This window comes from Lutra lutra, chromosome 12 (assembly GCF_902655055.1).
Source record: "Lutra lutra chromosome 12, mLutLut1.2, whole genome shotgun sequence".
NCBI classification, from domain to species: Eukaryota; Metazoa; Chordata; class Mammalia; order Carnivora; family Mustelidae; genus Lutra; species Lutra lutra.
Window position 1 is genome coordinate 71,206,238 of NC_062289.1, and position 16,072 is coordinate 71,222,309.

The following is a 16,072-nucleotide window of genomic DNA, read 5'->3' on the forward strand; positions in this document are numbered from 1 at the left end:
GTAGGAGTGCTGTGGGGAGAGAAAAAAAAATATATATATATTTTTTTTTAAGAAATATAAAAGTTGCAGGGGAAAAAAAATAAAGAACATAATAAGCACCCATATTTCCACCATCCAGAATTAACAAGGGTTAGTATTTTTCAAATTGCTTCCAGTCATGTTTAAAAGAAATAAACCATTATGGATATCACCAAAGTCCAAAGAGACGATCAGTCCCTATTACATCCCTGCTCCACTCTTTAGAGACAGCCACTGTCAGAAGGTTAGTATTTGTCCTTCAGTCCCCTAACTCCTGTCTCTCTCTCTCTATAAGCAACTTACAATATTATTTTTATATTATTTTGTTTTGTAAGCTCTGTGCCCAGTGTGGAGCTTGAGCTCATGACAAGAGTCACATTCTCTACCGACTAGGCCGCTAAGTGCCTCTGTATTGGCTTTAAGACACATTTATTCAGCATCATGATCAGATGATTACATTTAGCAATGAAAAGTATGGATGCAAAAAGAAAATCTATATTAAGACTCTTTATTGGGGGGTGCCTGGGTGGTTTTGTAAGGGCCTGCTTGGCCAGAGGGAGTCATTTTGTGTTTACACAGTGAACTTAGATTGACCCCGCCCCTCCCAGAGGAATTTACTTGCAAAGCCTAGCTACAAGGACAGGTCAGGCCAGGTGAAGACATCCAATCAGTGGGGCATGCATATATCTACTAGGGTAAATTGAAATTCAATTGGCCACCTGTGTGTTACCCAGCAGTTTTTTCTGTGTGTGGCAGACCTAGCATGACTGTGCAGTTTTCTCTGTGTATTGCAATCTCATTGGCGTGTATAGCCCGGCTAAACTACCTCTATAAAAGTTAGTCTGTGAGGTGGGGAGGGGTCGCCTCTCTGCAAGAGACGGCCCTGACCAGTCAGTTTGATTCTCGATGCTTGGCGCGAAATAAAGCTTTGCTTGACCTTCGCTTTGTATCAGTCTTGCTCCTTTGATTACGGACCCTAACAGTTTAGTGGGTTAAGTTTCTGCCTCAGCTCAGGTCATGATCCCAGGGTCCTGGGATCCAGTCCTGCATCAGGCTCCCTGCTTAGTGGGGAACCTGCTTCTCCTTCTCCACAGTTCCTGCTCTCTATGGCTATCTCTGTCTCTCTCTCTCAAATAAATAAATAAAATCTTAAAAAAAAAAAGACTTTATTGGAATGCTTCAACTTTTTACCGACAGAAACAAACAAAAAACCTCTATTATAAAATTAGTCACAAATACAGTCCTTATGTTTTTTGTCCATACACATGAATATTATCTAAAACTTACCCTATTTTTTTTTTAGATTTTATTTATTTATTTGACACAGGGAGAGAGCACAAGCAGGGGGAGCAGCTAGCAGAGGGAGAGGGAGAAGGAGGCTCTTCTCTGAGCTGAGAGCCCAATGCGAGGCTCAACCCCAAGACCCTGAGATCATGACCTGAGCTGAAGGCAGATGCTTCACTGACTGAGCCAGACAGGTGCCCCAAAACTTGTCTTCTTTATAGCAGTTAGGTTCTGCCACCATGGTGTTTGGGGGGGTTTCACAAATAAATCTATTGTAGCTTCCCTGTTCCTTCTCTGGCTCTCCTCTCTCTCTAAGCTTTATTTCTTGGCAATAATTGAAACCTTCTGCCACTGCCATTGTAAGGGCCTGCCCCCCCCAGGAACTAGCTTGTGGACCCCGGAAGTAGGGGCGGGGCAGGCTGGGTGGAGACGTCCAATCGGTGTGGTGTGGGTATATCCACGGGGTGAATTAGGATTCAATTGGCTACCTGTGTAGGGGCGGGGCTCAACCACCCCCATAAAGGTTGGTCTGTGAGGCTGGCGAAGAAGAGGAGGAGAGCTGTCAGAAGAAGAAGGAAGAAGAAGCAGGAGAAGAGTCGGGGGAGCAGGAGCAGCAGAAGAGTCAGCAGGAGCAGCAGAGAGAAAAGTCCACGGGAGAAGAAGAAGAGCTGTAACAGCTCTTGTAAGAGGTATAAGTGCCGCCGGCGGCCCTGAGCCACCAGCCATCCCGACACTGGCGGTCCCATGCCGCCAGTGGCCCCTAGCCGCCAGCGGTCCAGATGCCAGCGGTCCTGACACTGGCGGTCCCGTGCCACCAGCGCACCGACGCCTGTAGCCCCGAGATGCCTGCGGCACCGAGAAGCCAGTGGCCCCAATGCCAGCGGCCCCGCCCACACACTGCGACCCTTGGCAGCGGCGCCAGGGGAACGGCCTAGATGGCAGCAACCTCGCCGGGAACCCTGAGCCGCTGCCTCGCCAGAGCTGTGTCATTCCGGGGACCGGCTTCGTCTGGGAAGAGGCCTCCTCGGTGAATGGCCCTGCGGAAGCAGCATGGTCAGGAAGAGGCTTCCTCCAGAGCAGCCTCACCGCAGCAGCCTTGTCTGGGGAGCAGCCTCGCCAGAGCAGCCTTGTCAGAGTGGCATCATGGGGAGCAGAATCTGTGTCATCAGTGTTGTCCTCCCTGTCATGGTTGCTGTCGTCATCGCCTCTTCTTGGGAGCGGCCCTGCCTGGGGAGCGACCTCACCAGCAGTGGCCTTCTTGGGAGTGGCCTCTTCTTGGGAGCGGCTCCAACTGGGGAGCGGCCTCATCTGCGGAGCAGCCTCGTCCGGAGCGGCCTTCTTGGGAGTGACCTTGTTGGAATCATCATCGTCATCTTTTCGTAAAAGACAGCCCTGACCGGTCAGTTTGACTTTTGATGCTTGGCATGAAATAAAGCTTTGTTTGATTTTCGCTTTATATCAGTCTCATTCCTTTAATCACAGACCCTAACACCATCACTAGCTTGGTTTTGTGGTTTGGCAGAGTATTGGCCTCCAACACCACAGGGCCCAGAGCTTCTGCCTCCAAAGTGTTTTCCTTTCATGGATCCAGATTTTGAAGAGTGATTGTTGTAATTGCCAAAATCATCATAGCTTCTGCCACCTCCATAGTGGCTTCCATTATTACCAGCCATCCTCACTGCCACCATATGCAACCACTACTATGGCAGCCACCAAAGTCACCTCAACCACTAACTACTCCATGACCAAAGTTGTCATTCCCATCAAAACCATTTCCATGACCACCACCAATGTTTCCAGAGTCACTTCAACCTCTTTGGTTGGTCAAAGCACTACCCATCTCCTGCTAGATAGGGCTTTCCTCACTTCACAGTTGTGGCCATTCATAGTACGGTATTTCTTTCTTTCTTTCTTTTTTTCTTTTTTTTTAAGATTTTATTTTTCTGGGGTGCCTGGGTGGCTCAGTGGGTTAAAGCCTCTGCCTTCGGCTCAGGTCATGATCCCAGGGTCCTGGGATCGAGCCCCGCATTGGGCTCTCTGCTCACTGGGGAGCCTGCTTCCTCCTCTCTCTCTCTCTCTCTCTCCCTGCCTCTCTGCCTACCTGTGATCTCTCTCTGTCAAATAAATAAACAAAATCTTTAAAAAAAATTTTTATTTTTCTGACAGAGAGATATAGAGAGTGCCGGTAGGCAGAGCAGCAAGCAGAGGGAGAAGGAGAATCAGGCTCCCCACTGAGCAGGGAACCTGATGTGGGGCTCAATATCAGGACCCTGGGATCATGACCTGAGCTGAAGGCAGAAACTTAACCAACTAAACTACTCAGGCACCCCATAGTGTGGTATTCCTGAATGACAGTTTGACCACAACAGTTTGTCATGGTCATCAAAGGTCCCAAAAGCAAAAACTCTCTTCCTGACACCACCTCAGTCAGCCATGATTTCAATGACTTCAATTTCCCCATAGTGTTCAGAATAATCTCTTAAGTGATGTTCTTCAGCGTCTTCTCTAATGTCACCAACAAAAAATCTTTTTCACAGGTAAGTGGGCACCAGGTCTTTGAGAATCTTCTCTTTGGTTCCACAACTCTCCAATCCACCCGCCCCCTGAAGCACTTAGTGTTTGGCTCTCTTATTATACCACATAGTCCGTGAGCTTTCTGCATTGCTCAAAATGGCTCAGACTCATCAGCTGTTTGAAAGCTCCCATGAAGAACTCTGCAGCTGCTCAGAATCTTTGGGAGACTGACTTCGACATGCCAGCAGGAGGAGAAACTTGAACAGTGCTTACTTGCCAGCATTCACAGATAGAAAGGATATGTATTTTGGTTTTATTGTTTTTATTTTTTTATAAATTTTATTTACTTATATATTTTATTTATTTATTTGACAGACAGAGACCACAAGCAGGCAGAGAAAGAGGAAGGGAAGCAGGCTCCCCGATGAGCAGAGAACCCCATTCAGGGCTCGATCCCAGGACCCTGGGATCATGACCTGAGCCGAAGGCAGAGGCTTTAACCCACTGAGCCACGGTGCCCCTATTTTTTTTTATTCTTGAATAGGTGCCACAGCCAGAATGGAGCCCAATGTGGAGGCCGAACTCACAACCCTGAGAACAAGACCTGAACTAAGATCAAGAGTACAGTGCCTAACCGACTGAGCTATGCAGGCGCCCTGTATTTTTTTTTTTTTTAAGATATTATTTATTTGTTTGAGAGAGAAAGAGAGAGCATGAGAGGGGTGAGGGGCAGAGGGAGAAGCAGACTCCCTGCTGAGCTGGGAGCCCAGTGCCGGACTCAATGCCAGGACTCCAGGATCATGACCTGATCCAAAAGCAGTCACCTAACCAACTGAGCCACCTAGGCACACTCAATGTTATTTTCTTTTTAAAGTGCACCAATTGTCTACTGAGTATGTGTCATTTAGCGTCTTGGTTATTTTCAAATGACATTTTATTTTGGAGACCTACTCGGATTGATATATGTAGATATGGGTCATTGCTCTCCCTTACTATAGAATAGACCATCATAGAAGCATAATTGGAGAATTTCTGCATCAGTAGGGATTCAGAGAGATGGTGCAGTCTATTGGAAAAGAGCAGGAATGCTCTGGGCCCTCTGCTTTAACCCACTAAGCCACCCAGGTGCCCCTACTATCCTGCTCTTAGATCTGTATAGGTCAACTGTGGTTTGGCTGATCTAGAGTGGGCTCAGTTCAGGGGATCAGCTTCAGACTCCAGGTCAGCAGGGTTTGGCTATAGTTTAGGTTTTAGTCTGGTCCAAGTATCTCTCACATTCCTTGCACCAATAGCTTCCCAGAGCAAGAGAACCAAGCCAAACCACACAAGTACGTTGAAAGCCTCTCCACTCTCCTCACATCATTCCATGCTCCATTGACCAAAGCAAGTCATATGGCCAACCTCAGTATCAACAAAGCAGGGGAAAATATTCTACCCATAGTAGGACGAATCAATCACAAAGCCACAAGGGAAAGAACATGAGTGTAATACAGGGAAGTATAAAGAACTGGGGCAAATGGGTAAAAATTCAACCTACCAGAGTGTGAATAAGAAAACAAAATTGATAACAATCATGGGCAGAAATAGCCAAAAACTTGCTCTGAGAAGTAATCTTATGAACAGCAAAAAAAAAAAAAAATCTGCTTTACCAAACAAGTTTTTGCCCCAGCTTCAAAGTCACAAAAATGAAAATCTCAGCAGGAACCCTTGGAATTTCTTCTCAGGACTGTATGCTGCAAATCACTCAGATGTTAAAGCTCCCACAACAATGTAACAAAACTTGTGTTTGCTGAATGGGGTTAAATGCCTTTGGCATTCCTCACCCACCCGGCTACCTTAGCTCAGGATTCAGTTACCAGCAACAGAGTTCTATTGTTACCCTTCAGAACCCCCATTGTCTCAGTATTCTTTGGAAGGCATAGGATTCATAAAAAGTCATCCTGGAAAATTTTTGGACAATCTGGGTGTAATAGCCAGCCATTTCATTTACTGACCCCGTGAATCTTAGAAAGTCACATGACCTCTCTAAAAAATGAAAGACTTGCACAAGAGCGATCTACCCACATCCACTCTTTCTCACCCTCCTCCCCCGAAAATCCAACTCTACACAGCAGCCAGAATGAGATTTTTTTTTTTTTTTTCTTAAGGCATCAAGGAAAGGTTTTATTCCAGACGTAGCTTGAATGAGGGGACAGAAGTCCGGCTCAAATCTGTCCGGAATGAGATTTATTTGTTTATTTATTAAAAGATTTTATTGAGGGACGCCTGGGTGGCTCAGTTGGTTGGGCGGCTGCCTTCGGCTCAGGTCATGATCCCAGCGTCCTGGGATCGAGTCCCACATCGGGCTCCTTGCTCAGCAGGGAGCCTGCTTCTCCCTCTGCCTCTGCCTGCCACTCTGTCTGCCTGTGCTCGCTCGCTCTCCCTCTCTCATTCTGACAAATAAATAAATAAAAATCTTAAAAAAAAAAAAAAAAAAAAGATTTTATTGAGGGGCGCCTGGGTGGCTCAGTGGGTTAAGCCGCTGCCTTCGGCTCGGGTCATGATCTCGGAGTCCTGGGATCGAGCCCCACGTCGGGCTCTCTGCTCAGCGGGGAGCCTGCTTCCTCCTCTCTCTCTGCCTGCCTCTCTGCCTGCTTGTGATCTCTCTGTCAAATAAAAAAAATAAAAAAAAAAAAAGATTTTATTGATTTGACACAGAGAGGTCACAAGTAGGCAGAGAAGCAGGCAGAGAGAGAGGGGGAAGCAGGCTCCCTGCTGAGCAGAGATTCCCAGTGCAGGGCTCGATCCCAGGACCCTTCGACCCTGAGTGGAAGACAGAAGTTTAACCCACTGAGCCACCCAGGCGCCCCTATTTTTTTTTTAAATAAATAATGAAATCTTTAAAGATTAAAAAAAAATCTTTATTTTTATTATTATTTTTTTAAGTGATCTCTATGCCCAACTTGGGGCTCGAACTCACAACCCTGAGATCAAGAGACTGAGCCAGCCAGGCACCCCTGAAATGAGATTTTCTAAATAAAACATTTTGATTTTGAGATAATTGTAGATTCACATGCACATTCTGCAAGAAATAATACAGAGGAAGCCAGTTTCCCAATGTAACATCTTGCAAAACAATGCATTTCTGCTATGGTCTGAACGCGTCCCCCAAAATTCATATATTGAAGTACTAACCCCTAAAAGTGATGGTATTAAGAGGTGGGACTTTGGAGATCTGCTTAAATTATGAGGGTGGAGCCCTCATGAATGGGATTAGTACGTTATCAAAGAGGCTCGAGAGATCTCAAACCCCTTCTACCATGTGAGGACACAATGGGAAGTCTGAAACCCAGAAGATGCCTTCACTTGACCTTGACCGAACTGGCATCTTGAGCTTGGATTTACCAGTGTCCAGAACTTTAGAAAATAAATTTCCATTTTTTATTAATTGCCCAGTCTGGGGGTGCATGGATGGCTCAGACAGTTAAATGTCTGCCCAGGTTGTGACCCCAGGGTCCAGGGATCCTGGGATGAGCCCTACCTGGGGCTCCCTGCTCAGCAGAGAACCTGCTTCTCCCTCTCCCTCTACCGGCCGTTCTGCCTACTGTGCTCTATCTCTCTGCCAAATAAATAAATAAATTAATTAATTTAAAAAATCTTTTAAAATAAAAAAATAAATAAAATCTAGTCTATATTTTGTTATAACAGTCTGAATAAGCAAGATAATTTCTATCAAGATACAGTACATTTCTTTCAGATTGGGTCATTTCTATCGTTCCATCTCACGTTCGTTATTGCCTCTGTTCCTCCATTCTCCTGCTGAGCTCATGCACTGAGATTTGTTTTGTTTTGTTTTGTTTTAATTTATGTTAGTATATTTTTTAGTTCTAAAATGTTCATTTGGGTCTTCTTTCTTAAATATTTATTTATTTGAGAAAGAGAGAGTGTGAGTACACACATGCAAGGGGGAGGAGTGAAAAGAGGAAGAAAGAATCCCAAGCAGACTCCTGCTGAGCGTGGAGCCTGATGAGACTCTGGTATCATGAGCTGAAATCAAGAGTCAGATGCTGGACCAACTGAGCCACCCAGGCACCTCTGGTTCTTCTCTTTGCTAGGACTTTCTTTTCTTTTTTTAAAAAAAATATTTTATTTATTTACTTGACAGAGAGAGACACAGTGAGAGAGGAAACAAAAGCAGGGGAGTGGGAGAGGGAGAACAGGCTCTCCTCTGAGCAGGGAGCCTGGATCCCAGGACCTTGGGATCATGACCCGAGCTGAAGGCAGATGCTTAACTGACTGAGCCACCCAGGCCCCCCTCTCTGCTAGGACTTTTTTTTTTCTTTTCTTTTAAAGATTTTATTTATTTATTTGACAGAGAGAGATCACAAGTAGGCAGAGAGGCAAGCAGAGAGAGAGGGGGAAGCAGGCCCCTTGCTTGCAGAGAGCCCAATGCAGGGCTCTATTCCAGGACTCTGGGATCATGACCTGAGCTGAAGGCAGAGGCTTAACCCACTGAGCCACCCAGGCATCCCGCTAGGACTTTCTTTTTCATTGTGAGGACTTACTATTTTCTTCATTTGTTTCAAAAGTGTTTGTAATTGTTCACTGAAACATTTTTATGATGATTGCTTTTAAAATATTTTCACCTGGGTCGCCTGGGTGGTTTAGTGGGTTAAGCCTCTGCCTTCAGCTCAGGTCATGATCTCAGGATTCTGGGATCGAGCCCCGCATGGGACTCTCTGCTCAGCGGGGAGCCTGCTTCCCCCTCTCCCTCTGCCTGCCTCTCTGCTTACTTGTGATCTCTCTCTGTCAAATAAATAAATAAAAATCTTTAAAAATAAAAAAAAAAATTTTCCTCTTTGTCAGATAATCCTAACATCTCTGCCATTTTGTGTTGGTATATATTGATCAGTTTTGTTTCATTTTGTTTTTAAATTCATTTTGAGATTTTCTTGGTTCTTGGTATGGCAAGTGATTTTTCACTGAAACTTTGACATTTTGGGTGTTATGAGACCCTGCATCTTATGAAAACTTCTGTTTTAGCTAATTTCTAGTGATTACTGCCACTTAAGGGGAAGGCCAGGTTTCCCATTAACCAGCCTCTGTCACTACCTGAAGGGGTCCTCCTCACTACTACTGGATTGGGGTGGGAGTTCTGGCTCCCCATGAGGACCCTATGGACACCTCCCTAGCTGGGAGGGGTAAGAGTGCTTCATTACTGGCCCCCATGTGGCTTCCACCGATACCACAGAGTTGGGGGCAGGGGGGCCTTGTTATTGCTGGTCAGTGGTTGAGAGTTCTGACTCCCCACTAAATCTCCTGTGACACCAGCCCAATGGGAAGGGAAAGGGTGCCTTGATCCTGCCAGATAGGTGAAAGTCAGGCTCCCCATGTGGTCCCCATGATACTGTGGGGGTGAAGAAAGTGAGCTTGGTTACCTCCTGATGGAGATGGAAGTCCTAGCTCCCTACTTGGCCTGGTCTTCTCTGACACCAACCCAGTAGGAAGGTTGAGAGGCTTCATAATGGTCTATTGAAGATGGGAGTCTAGGCTCCCCATTCAGCCTCTGCTGGTGGGAGTGTGACCATAGTTTTATCTATGGTGTTTGGCTGGAGTAGAATGGCTATTGTCCATCTTTTTCTGAAAGGCTCCCCCTTTCCTGGTCCTTTGGCCAGAGACCACAGACTTGTTGTTGTTTGTTTATTTTTTGTCTGAACCCACTGGCATTTTCTAGTTGCCAGCATTTTCAGCTCCAGGTCTGAGGTATATGAGGCAAAAAGAAAAAAAAAAACACCCAACCCAGGGAACTCACCACTATGTGTTACTCGTACCCTGAGTTATTACCTAAACAGTCTGCCTCTTTCTACCTTTTGGAGTCTTTTTGTATTTTATATATATGCTCAGATCTGGTTTGAAGCGCTGTCCTGGGGAGTAGGGATCAACACAGTGGACAGGGTGGACTGCTCCTTGGGGGTTTGCTGCAATGGGTGGGGGTAGGGAGTATCCAGAGAAGCCTTTTAGACCCAACAGTCCTGGGTCTCTGAAGAAGCTGTATTTGAATGAACAAAGGGGCATCACCCTCTCTACTCCTTTCCTTGGCCTCAGGGGCTGTCGCAGGTCAGGGGGCTATCAGGAGACCTTGAAGAAAGACTGCTAGGAAGACAGCAACAGAAATGGGATAAATTCCTCATGTTCAATGGACCACTACCCAAAAGCATGGCTCACTTTTTATTTCTTTATAGATTTATTCACTTATTTTTTTAATTTGAGTGAGAGCGAGAGACAGAACATGAGCAGGGTTAGGGGGAGGGTAGAAGGAGGAGAGGAATAAGCAAGCTCCCCACAAGCAGGGAGCATGACTTGGGGCTCAATCCCAGGACCCCATGATCCCAAGATCATGAACTGAGCCAAAGGCAGATGGTTAACTCACTGAGCCACACAGGCACCCCTATTTTTTTTTTCTTAAATATTTGTTTACTTATTTGAGAGAGAGAGAGTGAGTGGCAGAATGGGTAGTGAGAGAGAATCTTCAAGCAGACTCTCAGGTGAGCGCAGAGACCGATGCAGAGCTGGATCCCACAACCCACAAAGTCAGGGCTCGAGCCAAAACCAAGAGTCAGACACCCAACACACTGAGCCACCCAGGTACCCACAGCATGATTCTTTCTTTCTTTCCCTCCCTCCCCCCCTCCCTCCCTTCCTCTCTTTCTTTAAAGACTTTATTTATTTATTTGAGAGAATAACACAGAGATAGTGAGAAAGAGAGAGCACAAGTGGGGAGGAGAGGAAGAAACAGGCTCCCCTCTGAGCAGGGAGCCCGATGATGTACTCAATCCTAGGATCCTGCGATCACTACCTGAGCCAAGACAGATGCTTAACCAACGGAGCCACCCAGGGTCCCCAAGCATGGTGCTCAGAGAGCAGTTGTTTCAACTTTCCCAGCACTTGGGCCCCAGTTTAGGATCACTTAATTATGCACAACTTGCTTTGAATCATTCATTCTACAAGTATTTGTTCAGCACCTCCCTTGTCCTATGTCCCAGTGTAGCAGGTGTTAGGGACTTAATGAGCAAACAGAGGTTCAAATTCTGCCTTCTGGGGGAAGGAGACAGAGCTAAGTGGTAATTTTTAAATTGTAGCAAGTAGTGAGACAATGACAAAGTGATGAGTGCTAGGAAGGAAAACACAGGGAGTTGATAAAGGTTCTCACAAACTGCCAAGTCACTGTTTTTAGTGAGTGTTGAGTATAATGTCAAAAAACAGAAGTTTTCTCATAGAGTTAGTTGTACTTGGGTTATTCAAACACACTTAATATTGATTTTTGGTTCTTCAATCTAAACAGCCTTTGCTTTACCACCAAAAAGTCTACTGAACTCATATTATACATGCTGATTCCCCTTGTTGATTTAGCTTGACTTTTCTCCACCCCCTGTATCAAATAAATAAATAAAATCTTAATTTTTTTTTTTTTCCAAAAAGGGGCACCTGGGTGGCTCAGTTGGTTAAATATCTGCCTTTGGCTCAGGTCATGATCTTGGCGTCCTGGGATGGAGCCTGTGTTGGGCTCCCTGCTCAGCCGGGAGCCTGCTTCTCTCCATCCCTCTGCCCCTTCCCCTGCTTGTGACCGTTCTCTCCCTCTCTCCTTCTCTCTCTCTGTGTCAAATAAGTAAGTAAAATCTTTTTAAAAAATAACTGAATTTTCCTCTCCCCAGTGTCTAAGGTGGGTTCTGACTCTTAAGTGCTTCCTTCCCTCACTATTACATAAAGAAGAAAAAACATATATGTATGTGTATATGTATATATGTATATATATTATATATTAATATTTATATAATATTTATATATATATATATCCCTTTCTTCTTTCCTATTATATATTTTTTCCCTCTCTCTCTCTCAGGTCATGATCCCAGGCTTCTAGAATTGAGCCCCATATCTGGCTCCCTGCTCAGCAGAGAGCCTGCCTCTCCCTCTCCCTCCCTACACACACACACACACACACTCAGAAGTAAAATATCTGAACAGGCAAGAATATTCAGACCTAAACAGAGAATGTTTAATGGGAGCCCTGGTCCATGAGTATGCTACCTATGGAGATGAGGTCTGGGCATCCATTTTTGTTTTTTGTTTTTTTTTAAGATTTTTAAGTTGTGTTATTTGTTTGACAGAGAGAAACACAGAGAGAAAGGGAACACAAGCAGGAGGAGTGGGAAAGGGATAAGCAGTCTTCTCGCCAAGCAGGGAGCCCTATGTGGGGTTCAATCCCAGGACCCTGAGATCATGACCTGAGCCGAAGGCAGACGCTTAACGACTGAGCCACCCAGGCACCCCTGGGCATCTGTTTAATAAATATTTTTCCTCTTATGGAATTTATATTCTAGTGGGAAATATGTATAATAAAGAGATAATGCACATGATGTCATGTCGGGTAGTGATGGGGCTTATGAATAATAATAAAACAGATGGAACAGAGTGACACAGAGGTGCCACTAGACCAGACAGCCACTGAAAGCAGACAAGCAGGTAGGTTTCCAGGTAGGCAGCTTCTCCATCAGCTGTGAGCTGGAGCATGCCCACCCAGATCAAGCTGGAAGCAGAGGGTTAGGGTTAAGGTTAGGGTACAAGTATTGGTTTGAGTCCCCGCTTTTACTTAATTTGGGTAGATGCCTAGGAGTGAAATTGTTGGATCATAAGGTAATTCTATGTTTGAGTTTCTTGAGAACTGCCAGACTGGTTTCTACAGCGGCTGCATCATTTTACATTCCCACCAGCATTGTACGAGAGGTCTAATTTCTCCACATCCTCTCTAACACTAGTTTTCTGTTGGTGTGTTTGTTTAATTATAGTCATCTTAATGGGGGTGAAGAGGTGTTTAAGTTCTTTGTCCATTTTTATTTTTTAACGTTTTTTTTTTAAGATTTTATTTATTTATTTGACAGAGAGAAATCACAAGTAGGCAGAGAGGCAGGCAGAGAGAGAGGAGGAAGCAGGCTCCCCGCTGAGCAGAAAGCCCGACGTGGAGCTCGAACCCAGGACCCGGGATCATGACCTGAGCCGAAGGCAGCGGCTCAACCCACTGAGCCACCCAGGTGCCCCATTTTTTAACGTTTTTTAAGATTTTATTTATTTATTTGACAGAGAAACCGAGAGCACAAGTAGGCAGAGTGGCTGGCAGAGGGAGAGGGAGAGGCAGGCTCTCTGCTGAGCAGGGAGCCGGATATAGGGCTCAATTCTAGAAGCCTGGGATCATGACCTGAGCCAAAGGCAAACACTTAACGGACAGAGACACCTAGGCACCTGCTTTGTCTCTTTTTAAATTGGGTTGTTTGGTTTTTTTGGTTGTTAAACCCAGCCATTTGAAGTGAACAATTCAGTGGCATTTAGTATATTCACAATGTTGTACAACCATCATCTCTACCTAATTCAGGAACATTTTCATCACCCCAGAATACAATAATGTGCATAAGCAGTTACCGGATGTGGCCCCATTTTAACAGATGGAAGGACAAACTTTGAGACATTAACCAACTGCTCAAGGTCACACTGTGTTATGGACTAAATTGTGCCTCCTCCCCCCAGAGTTCATATGTTGAAGTCCTAACCCCCAGGGCCTTCAAGATGTGACTGTATTTAAAGAGGTGACTCAGTTAAAATTAGACTTTAGGGGCACTGGGTGGCTCAGTCAGTTAAGCACCTGCCTTCAGGTCAGATCATGATCCCAGGGTCCTGGGATGGAGTCCCACATCGAGCTCCCTGCTCAACAGGGAGCTTGCTTCTTCCTCTCCCTCCTGCTCAGCTCTCTCTTTTGTTATATCTCTCTCTTCCTCTCAAATAAATAAATAAAATCTTAAAAAAAATAAAATGAAACTTTTTTTTTTAAAGATTTTTTATTTATTTATTTGACAGACAGAGATCACAAGTAGGTAGAGAGGCAGGCAGAGAGAGAGGAAGAAGTAGGCTTCCCGCCGAGCAGAGAACCCAACTCGGGCCTTGATTCCAGGACCCTGGGATCATGACCCGAGCCGAAAGCAGAGGCTTTAACCTACTTAGCCACCCAGGCGCCCCTAAAATGAAACTTTAAAGAGGTGACTCAGTTAAAATGAGACTGTTAGGGCTGGCTCAGTGGGTAGAGCATACGACTCAGTCTTGGGTCATGAGTTGGAGCCCCATGTTGGGTATAGAGGTTACTAAAAAAGAAAAAAAAAAGAAAAAAAAAGATGAAAGGTAAAATGAGATGTTAGGGTGGGCTCTAATCCCATCTGAGAGGTGTTTTATAAGAACCTCTTCTTATAAAAACACACAAAGGGATGCCAAGAATTTGCACACACAGAGGAAAGACCATGTGAGGACACTGTGAGAAGGCAGCCATCTGTATAAGCCAAGGAGAGAAGCAGCAGAAGAAGTCAAACCTACTGATAACGTGATCTTGGACTTCTGGCCTCCAGAACTGGGAAAAAATTAGTTTATGTTGTTTAAGCCAGCACATCTGTGGCATTTTGTTATGTCAGCATTAGCTGGCTGGTACACATCACTTATAGGAAGCCCAGTGAGGACTCTGACATTCTCAAAGCCCAAGCTTCGCTCATTTTATCAGGAGTGATGGCATACCCTCTCCATTACCACCCTAGGCCAACTTGATCACTAGGCACAAAAACAGAAAAAAAATGTAGGGACTGTGATGTTGCTAGGGGCCCACAGCAATGTTCTAATATTAATTTATTTAAAATAGGGGAATATATATAATTGTAATAACGAACCAGGCCTGGATTCCTTTGTATTTCTATAAATACAGTTGTAAAATGCGATTTTTATTTTTTATTTTTATTTATTTATTTTTTATGGAGGAAGGGTTCCATTAAGGCAGAAGTGCTTAGGACTCACAAAAGCTATAATGCACTATGGCCACCACCATCCACAGTTTGCAAAACATCTTTAAAAGTTGAAAAATGAGGAGTGCCTGGCTGGCTAGCTCAGTTGGGGGAACATGTGACTCTTGATTCCGGGGTTGTGAGTTTGAGCCCCCTATTAGGTGCAGAGATTACTTAAAAATAGAATATTTTTTTTAAAAAAGATGTAATTTATTTATTTGACAGAGAGAGACAGCACAAGCAGGGGGAGCCAGAGAGAGAGAGCGAGAACCAGGCTCTCCATTGAGCAGAGAGCTGGATGCAGGGCTCCATCTCAGGACCCTGAGATCATGACCTGAGCCGAAGGCCGACGCTTAAGGACTGAGCCACCCAGATGCCCCTTAAAAATAAAATCTTTAAAAAAGGAAGAAAGAAAGGAAGGAAGGAAGAAAGAAAAAAGAAAGAAAGAAAGAAAGAAAGAAAGAAAGAAAGAAAGAAAGAAAGAAAGAAAGAAAGAGAGAAAGAAAGAAAGAGAAAGAAAGAAAGAAAAAATATTAAATCTCAGGGGGATTGCAAATTCGTTCTTAAATCCTAGGCCACCTCTGCCCCCTAGTGGTAGTAGAGAAATTTCAGAAGAAATGAATGTGCATGGGGCGCCTGGGTGGCTCAGTGGGTTAAAGCTCTGCCTTCCGCTCAGGTCATGATCCCAGGATCCTGGGATCAAGCCCTGCATCGGTCTCTCTGCTCAGCAGGGAGCCTGCTTCCCCCACTCTCTCTCTCTGCCTGCCTCTCTGCCTACTTCTGATCTGTCAAATAAATTAATAAATAAAATCTTAAAAAAAAAAAAAAGAAATGAATGTGCAGTAGCTGTTGGATAATTCACACCTTCCAGGTGCTTTGAAATTGTCCTGTATCGTTTCATCTTCACAATCCCATGCACTTAGTGATATTCAATGTCCAGAAAAGTCACCGAGACTCAAGGCGCTTAAGACCTTTAACCAGGGTCACATGACTAGTTGGACAGTTGGTTTCCAGCCATGGCCCAACACTATGGAAGAACCCCGTTTATCCAGATCTCCCATTGTTGGGATGGGGGACTCCAGCAGTGAGAATTACAGTAATGCTCTAGGTTTCCCAGTTTGGAGACAGAACAGAACTTTTGGAGAGTTTTGCACAGCCAGCATCTTTCGTGCTGTCTGCATTTACTTAGAGCCAGACACTGTGCTTAAGGCTGTGATGGGGATCATCGCTGAATGCAACTTAAGTTAATATGAGTCTTCTAAGGAGGCTGCATTTTCTTCCTTCCTTTCTTTCTTTTTTAAGATTTTATTTATTTATTTGACACAGAGAGATCGCAAGTAGGCAGAGAGTCAGGCAGAGAGAGAGAAGGAAGCAGGCTCCCCACAGAGCAGAGAGCCCGATGCAGGGCT